Below are 6,720 nucleotides of genomic sequence, written 5' to 3' on the forward strand. Positions count from 1 at the left end.
AGTTACATTTCAACAGAAACAATAAATTTAAAAGTTTGCAAAGTACTATTCAGCTATTATCTGATTGAAACCTCACAGCAGCCCTATGAGGTAAGTACAATGGATAATAATAGTTAACTCTTATCTAGCATATTAAAGGTTGTAAGCTTTTATATATCCATAAACCCTATTGTTATTACTAGTCCCATTTTACAGATGAGAAAATTAAGGTTCAGAATTTATGACTTGCCCATGTTCATACAACCAGTAAGTATCAAAGGTTAGATTTGAAATATTATTTCTGTCCCTCCAATTTCATTATATTATGCTGCATCTTCAACAAGGGATAACAATTGTTTTCCATTTGAATGCTTATCACCTCTTCTTGACTAATTTAAGTGAAAGTCACCCATCTTGGATTGGAGAGTTTTCTGTAGAGTCATTTAGACTAAGTTTCCATTAAAGAAATTCCAGGCATCTATGTTGTAATCCAGATTAAAAAAAAAAAAAAAAAAAAAAAAAGCCTCAAAGTAGGTTTTATAGTGGGAGATCAGTTGAGGAGAGAGGGAAAAAAGCATTAAAGCAAATATAGTTTTTTTTTCTTTTAAAAAAAAAAGCCAGACATAAATACATTCAAGTTGCATATAAAAAATCTACATTCAGCTTCAGGATGAACAGGAGAAGAAAGGGGGGAGGGTAAAGGAGGAGATGTTTCTATTTTGCAGGGAGAGAAACTAAGTCAGATGGTAGAGCAGAGGCCCAGATAATACTGGGCTTGGAGCCCAGGTCTCCTGACTGTCAGCCCAGTGTTATAGCCTTATAATCTACCCTGTGCCTTACAATGCACCACTTTGTTCTTTGTGTTTTGGGGTAGGCAGGATTTGCTCTTAGGGTAAGGAGGTACTCAGTTCCCATCAGGGCAGAGGAAGAAGCTACTATGTCCAGTTTCAGGAGTTGTCATATTCTTATCTTTCCCAGGTACCCCCAAAATTTAATCCCTCTTTCTGGATGCTACCAAGGAGGTGAAGTGATTTTTCAGAATGTATTTTGGTTCCTTAGAAAACAAGTTTTCCAAAAATATTACAAAAGAGATCTTTTTTGTTTGTCAATAATTAAGTATATAAGACTATTGTATACTGAAAGAAATGTAACTTAGGATCTAGTACCTTACTCCTTGCTGACAACAGGATGTGGGGGAAAGAGTTCCAGGCTTGGATTTAGGAGATAGGTTAAAAGATGACTCTAGCATTTACTAATTACCTAGTCATGGGTAAGTGGCCTTACTTTTTTAAGCCCCAATTTTCTTACCTATTCTTAACATGGCAGTTCTTACCGTATATACCTTGCAGGGTGGGTATGAGGAAAGAATCATATAAGAGCATATATCTCTTTCTTTGCACTAGTAGTTCTTAGAACTGTGCTTGGCACAGTCCTTAAAAAAAATAATTATTGACTAATTGACTTGTGTATGGACAAATAAATATAAAGGAGGCTGACCTTTGAGTCAGGAAAAACAGCATGCAAGTCTTGCCTTTTGACGTGCTAGCTGTCTGATAGTGAGCAATTCATTGAACTACTCATCACATATTGAAAACTCTTTAAAACTTCAGTTTCAGAAGAGTTGCCCAACTATATCAGTGGAGAAAGTTTCTACATTGGGAAGTCCCTATACCAATTATATGGCTAATCAGGAAGGAAGGAAGGAAGGAAGGAAGGAAGGAAGGAAGGAAGGAAGGAAGGAAGGAAAGGAGGGAGGAAGGGAGAGAGGAAGGAAGGAAGGAAGAAAGGAAGGAAGGAAGGAAGGAAGGAAGGAAGGAAGGAAGGAAGGAAGGAAGGAAGGAAGGAAGGAAGGAAGGAAGGAAGGAAGGAAGGAAGGAAGGAAGGAAGGAAGGAAGGAAGGAAGGAAGGAAGGAAGGAAGGAAGGAAGGAAGGAAGGAAGGAAAGGAGGGAGGAAGGGAGGGAGGAAGGGAGGGAGGAAGGGAGGAAGGAAGAGAGGAAGGAAGGAAGGAAGGAAGGAAGGAAGGAAGGAAGGGAAGAAGGAAGGAAGGAAGGAAGAAAGGAAGGAAGCAAGGAAGGAAGGAAGGAAGAAAGGAAGGAAGGAAGGAAATAAGGAAGGAAGGAAGGAAAGAAGGAAATAAGGAAGGAAGGAAGAAAGGAAGGAAATAAGGAAGGAAGGAAGGAAGGAAAGAAAGGGGAGGGAAGGGGAGGGGGAAAAAGAGTGAAAGAGAGGAAAGGAGAAAAACAAGGAAGGAAGGAAGGAAAAGAAAGAAAAGAGGAATGGACAGAAGGAGGGATAGAAGGAAGGATGGGAAGAGGAAAAAAAGGAAATAAAGATGTCTTATCACAGATGAAATAGTTCATGGGACTATTAGCTCAATCTATGAAAGATAATTAAAAGCCACAAGAGTCATTCTCTGTGGTTCCTCATACAATTTGTTCAGTTACTCTGTCACAAACAGAGTCCTTTGTCTCATAAAATTATGTCATTTGCCACAAAGCAAACCAGGTGAGTTTTGTGAGTGTGTGGTGAAAATGTGGGTGGTTTAAGGGCTCACCCATTCCTTCTGTTAGGTAAATAACCTCACAGTGGTTCTCCAATTGAAGCATCTTCTCATGTCAATTTGTCAGGACAGTACTGGAATTTGGGGGAAAGACTCAGCGAAAGCCCTTTTCTGGATTTGTGACCAGGCTTCTGCAGCATGTTGCACTGTTTGGGTCTGAAACACTAGAAGATTATAGCAGTTCTAGTTCCAGACTGAGGAGCTCACAACTGTTAGTTGTACCTTGTGGGTTTGTTGTTTTTTTGGGTTTTTTTTTTTTTTTTGCCAGTTGTGGGTAGACCTCAAACAGTTGAAATTTGAGGCTCTGTTCCCACGAGCTTCCCCGTAACTTGAATGCTTCTCAACTTCGTGAAACTGCAAAAGTTGATTGGCAAGTGTTCAGGAACAAGCTGTCTCCAGAGATTTCTTGTACTTCCTGCTGCTGCTGCTAGGCAAGCCAAGTGTCCCCAGAGAAAAACCTTCTCCATGACAGGTCAGCACTTCTGCTGACAGTTATGGCCATAAGCCAGATGCAGAAAGCACAAAAAATAAAAATAATAAGCAAAGAAATAATAAGAATTATGTGTTACCCTTTTTGTTTGTTTGTTTAAACTTGAAAAACTATACAACTCAGTGTGGCTTCACCAATGTCAAAGGTGCAGAATGAACTGGGATGATATTCCTCCTGTTGTGGTTGTATGGAAAGCTGACTGACCTCTTGGATGGAAATATTTCATAAAATCAGATTTTTTTTTTTTTGAGTTGAATGGGACATCAGAGCCCACATGATCCAAGTTACACCTGAGCTCATATTAGAGGCTTTCTATCACGTGCAGGATTGAATATAAAATTCTGTTTGGCATTCAAAGCTTTTTATAAGCTCACCTCTCTCTCACTTCCCATTCTTAAACTTTATCCCCACAATAAAGCCTTTAATTTAGTGATGTACCTCAGTACTCTATCTCTTAGAGGTAGATATTTTCTCTGGCTATCCCCCCACATAACTGGAATGTTCTCCCTCTTCATCTCTGCCTTGTGATGTCCCACACTTTTTCCTTTCCAACAATAAAAAACTGAGATTTTTCTGAGTAAAGACCCATTTCTTGGAAAAGCTAAGCACAGTACCTTGTATATATAGGAACAAAGTGCTTGCTTTTTTGTTTTTCAAAAGACTGGGTCTCCCTTTCTCATTAAGTCTAGAAATGCAGTAGCCATGCATGGATTTGATTAATGCAAGGAGTTCAGTCCTGCTCCATTTCTGACTTGGAACAGTTTAGTCCTTCTTAGTCAAGCTGGTTCTCTCAGCCCCCACTCCAGAAGAGCTCATTGTACTAGTGCCAAACTTAGCTCTGACACTCTATTGGCATAAACCTCTGCAGCTCAGAACTCCTAAACTCGACAGTTCTGCCAGCCTCAAGCCTCTCTGCCTGCATGGATTACAAACGTGGGCCATCACAACTGGCCACATACTAAAGAGTTAATAATTTTGGGTGGAATTGGACTTAAATATTAGAGATTCTGATCTTCTAACAAGAGAATTCTTGGGCAGTCTTGGTCAGGATATGATCCTATAACTTCTGAAATTCCTTCCAGTTCTGAGACTTTATAAGTCTCCTGATTTCAACACAGTAGCGTTCTTTTCTCAGTATTACAGCTACCCAAAACACTCAGCTATTTAAATGAGTCTTCTAGATTTATTCTCCCCCCTCCCCTAGGGAGAAGGGGTTTAGACATCCTATGGACAGCTACCCCTTAGGAGACCTGAGACATTCCCATGGTATCTCCTTCCACCTCTCCCCATTTTCACGAGGAAAAAATAATAGCCTGCTATTGTTCACTTCTTTCAGACTCTTCATGACCCCATTTGGGGTTTTCTTGGCAAAGATACAGGAGTGGTTTGCCAGTTCTTTATCCAGGGTCACAGCAAATTATTTATACATATATATATAATACAAATAAAAAAAAATAATGTAAAATAGCCTTTGTCTAAAGCCAAATTTGCACTCAGGATGACTCCCTGACTCCAAATCTGGCTTTCTGTGTATTGTGACAACTAACTATCCTAAATAATAGCTAAAAACATGAGAAAGGGGAAGAAGCATCAGCAGAGAGCCATATGGATGAACAAGATATATACTTCTTAATTATACCATTTCTTTGCAGCCATTTCCAGACCAAGCTCATTTAGCCCTCCAATCATACATCCCCTCCCTACCCAAAGCTTAAATATGTGGGGTTTCTCCTAGATCTGTGACCACAAAATGATGGCAAAAACTCTGACCCATCCAAAACAACCAAATATCCATTAGTATCTCACATTCTTAAGACCTATAGAAAAGGAAACAAAAAATAAAATAAAATAAAATAAAATAAAATAAATCCTACCACCACCATAAAAACAAAAAACAAACAAACAAACAAAAAACAGTCTTTTAATTCACATGAGAAATAAATGTTCCCAGAGCAGCCAACTGATTACTTTGATCAGGTAAAATAATCTTCACAAGGCGATTGAAGTGATCAACTTTCTGCCTTATTGAAATTCACACAATGGCCCATATTCTTTCAATTGCATTTGAAGATTGAAACCAGAAGATTACTTCTGGGTGAGTGCAGAAAATCCAGAAAAATGAGTCAGAGCCCTTGGACTCACTGACCCCTCTCCCTGCTGCCCACAATCCATGGGCCACTTCCCAGGTAAAGGACTAGAAGAATACTGGGCTTCTGTCTGGGCAGGTGTCTATGGCACCCCACCTGTAGTGGTTGGTACTTTTGCTCTCTTAAAATTAGCTTATATAACTTCATGAAAATGCTGTATTTATTTATTCATTGGTGTCTGTGTCACATCACACCAGAAAAATGTAAGCTCCCTATGGGTGGGAATTGTTGTCTTTGTTATCTATTCCCAGATTAATTGATTTTTGTTCAATTGAATTAAATTAGAATCTATTACTAGGGACAAAAAATGAACTTGGAAAACAGAGACAGCTTAATGCCATACAAAAAGCACTGAATCTGGAGCCAAATTCTGACTGCTCTATACCAGTCCAGGACAGGTTGAAGTGAGACAGGTGGGAATCTGTCCTCTTTCTTAAAAGCCTCCTGGAAAGATGTTGTTTCTTCAAGAGCGCCATGACTAATAAGTATCAAACTCTTCCTTCTCTCTGACTTATAATTGTAGCTAAATTCCATTCCCTCTTATTTCATTATACAAAGAATGCCTAGTCAAGGAGATCATTATACACTTCAACAATGATACTGTATGAGGATGTATTCTGATGGAAGATATCCAACATAAAGAAGATCTAATTCAGTTCCAATTGATCAATGATGGACAGAATCAGCTACACCCAGAAAAGGAACACTGGGAAATGAGTGTAAACTGTGACCATTTTGTTTGTTTGCTTGTTTGTTTTTCTTCCCAGATTATTTTTACCTTCCGAATACAATTCTTCCTTTGCAACAACAACAAAATTCGGTTCTGCACATATATATTGTACCAAGCATATACTATAAGATATTTAATATGTATGGGAATGCCTGCCATCTAGGGGAGGGGGTGGAGGGAAGGAGGGGAAAAATTAGGAACAGAAGGGAGTACAAGGGATAATGTTGTAAAAAATTATCTATGCCTATGTACTGTCAAAAAACAATGTTATAATTATAAAAATTAATTTAAAAAAAAGAATGCCTAGTCATCATTGTCTGAATAAAATTTTATAATCTATTGGACCAAATGTCATCTAACAGATTCTTATAAGCTATTGGTCCAGGGGTAGCTAGGTGGCGCAGTGGATAAAGCACCAGCTCTGAATTTAGGAGGACCCCAGTTCAAATCTAGTCTCAGACACTTAACACTTCCTAGCTGTGTGACCCTGGGCAAGTCACTTAATCCCAGCCTCAGAAAAAGAAAAAGAGAAAAAGAAAACAATAAGTTATTGGTCCAAATGTAAACTAACAAATTCTTATAGTCTATTGGTCCAAATATAATCTAACAAATTCTTATAAGCTATTGATTCAACTGGCAAGATAGGTGACAGTGGTCAGAATGTGGGACCTGGAGTTAGGAAGATTCATCTTTGTGAATTCAAACTGGTTCCAGACATTTACTAGCTATATGACCTCAAGAAAGCAACTTATCCCTGTTTGCCCTTGGTGTAGTCATCTATAAAATGAATTGGACACTTCCAGCTGATCAATG

The sequence above is a fragment of the Sminthopsis crassicaudata genome, chromosome 4 (genome assembly GCF_048593235.1).
Source record: "Sminthopsis crassicaudata isolate SCR6 chromosome 4, ASM4859323v1, whole genome shotgun sequence".
NCBI classification, from domain to species: Eukaryota; Metazoa; Chordata; class Mammalia; order Dasyuromorphia; family Dasyuridae; genus Sminthopsis; species Sminthopsis crassicaudata.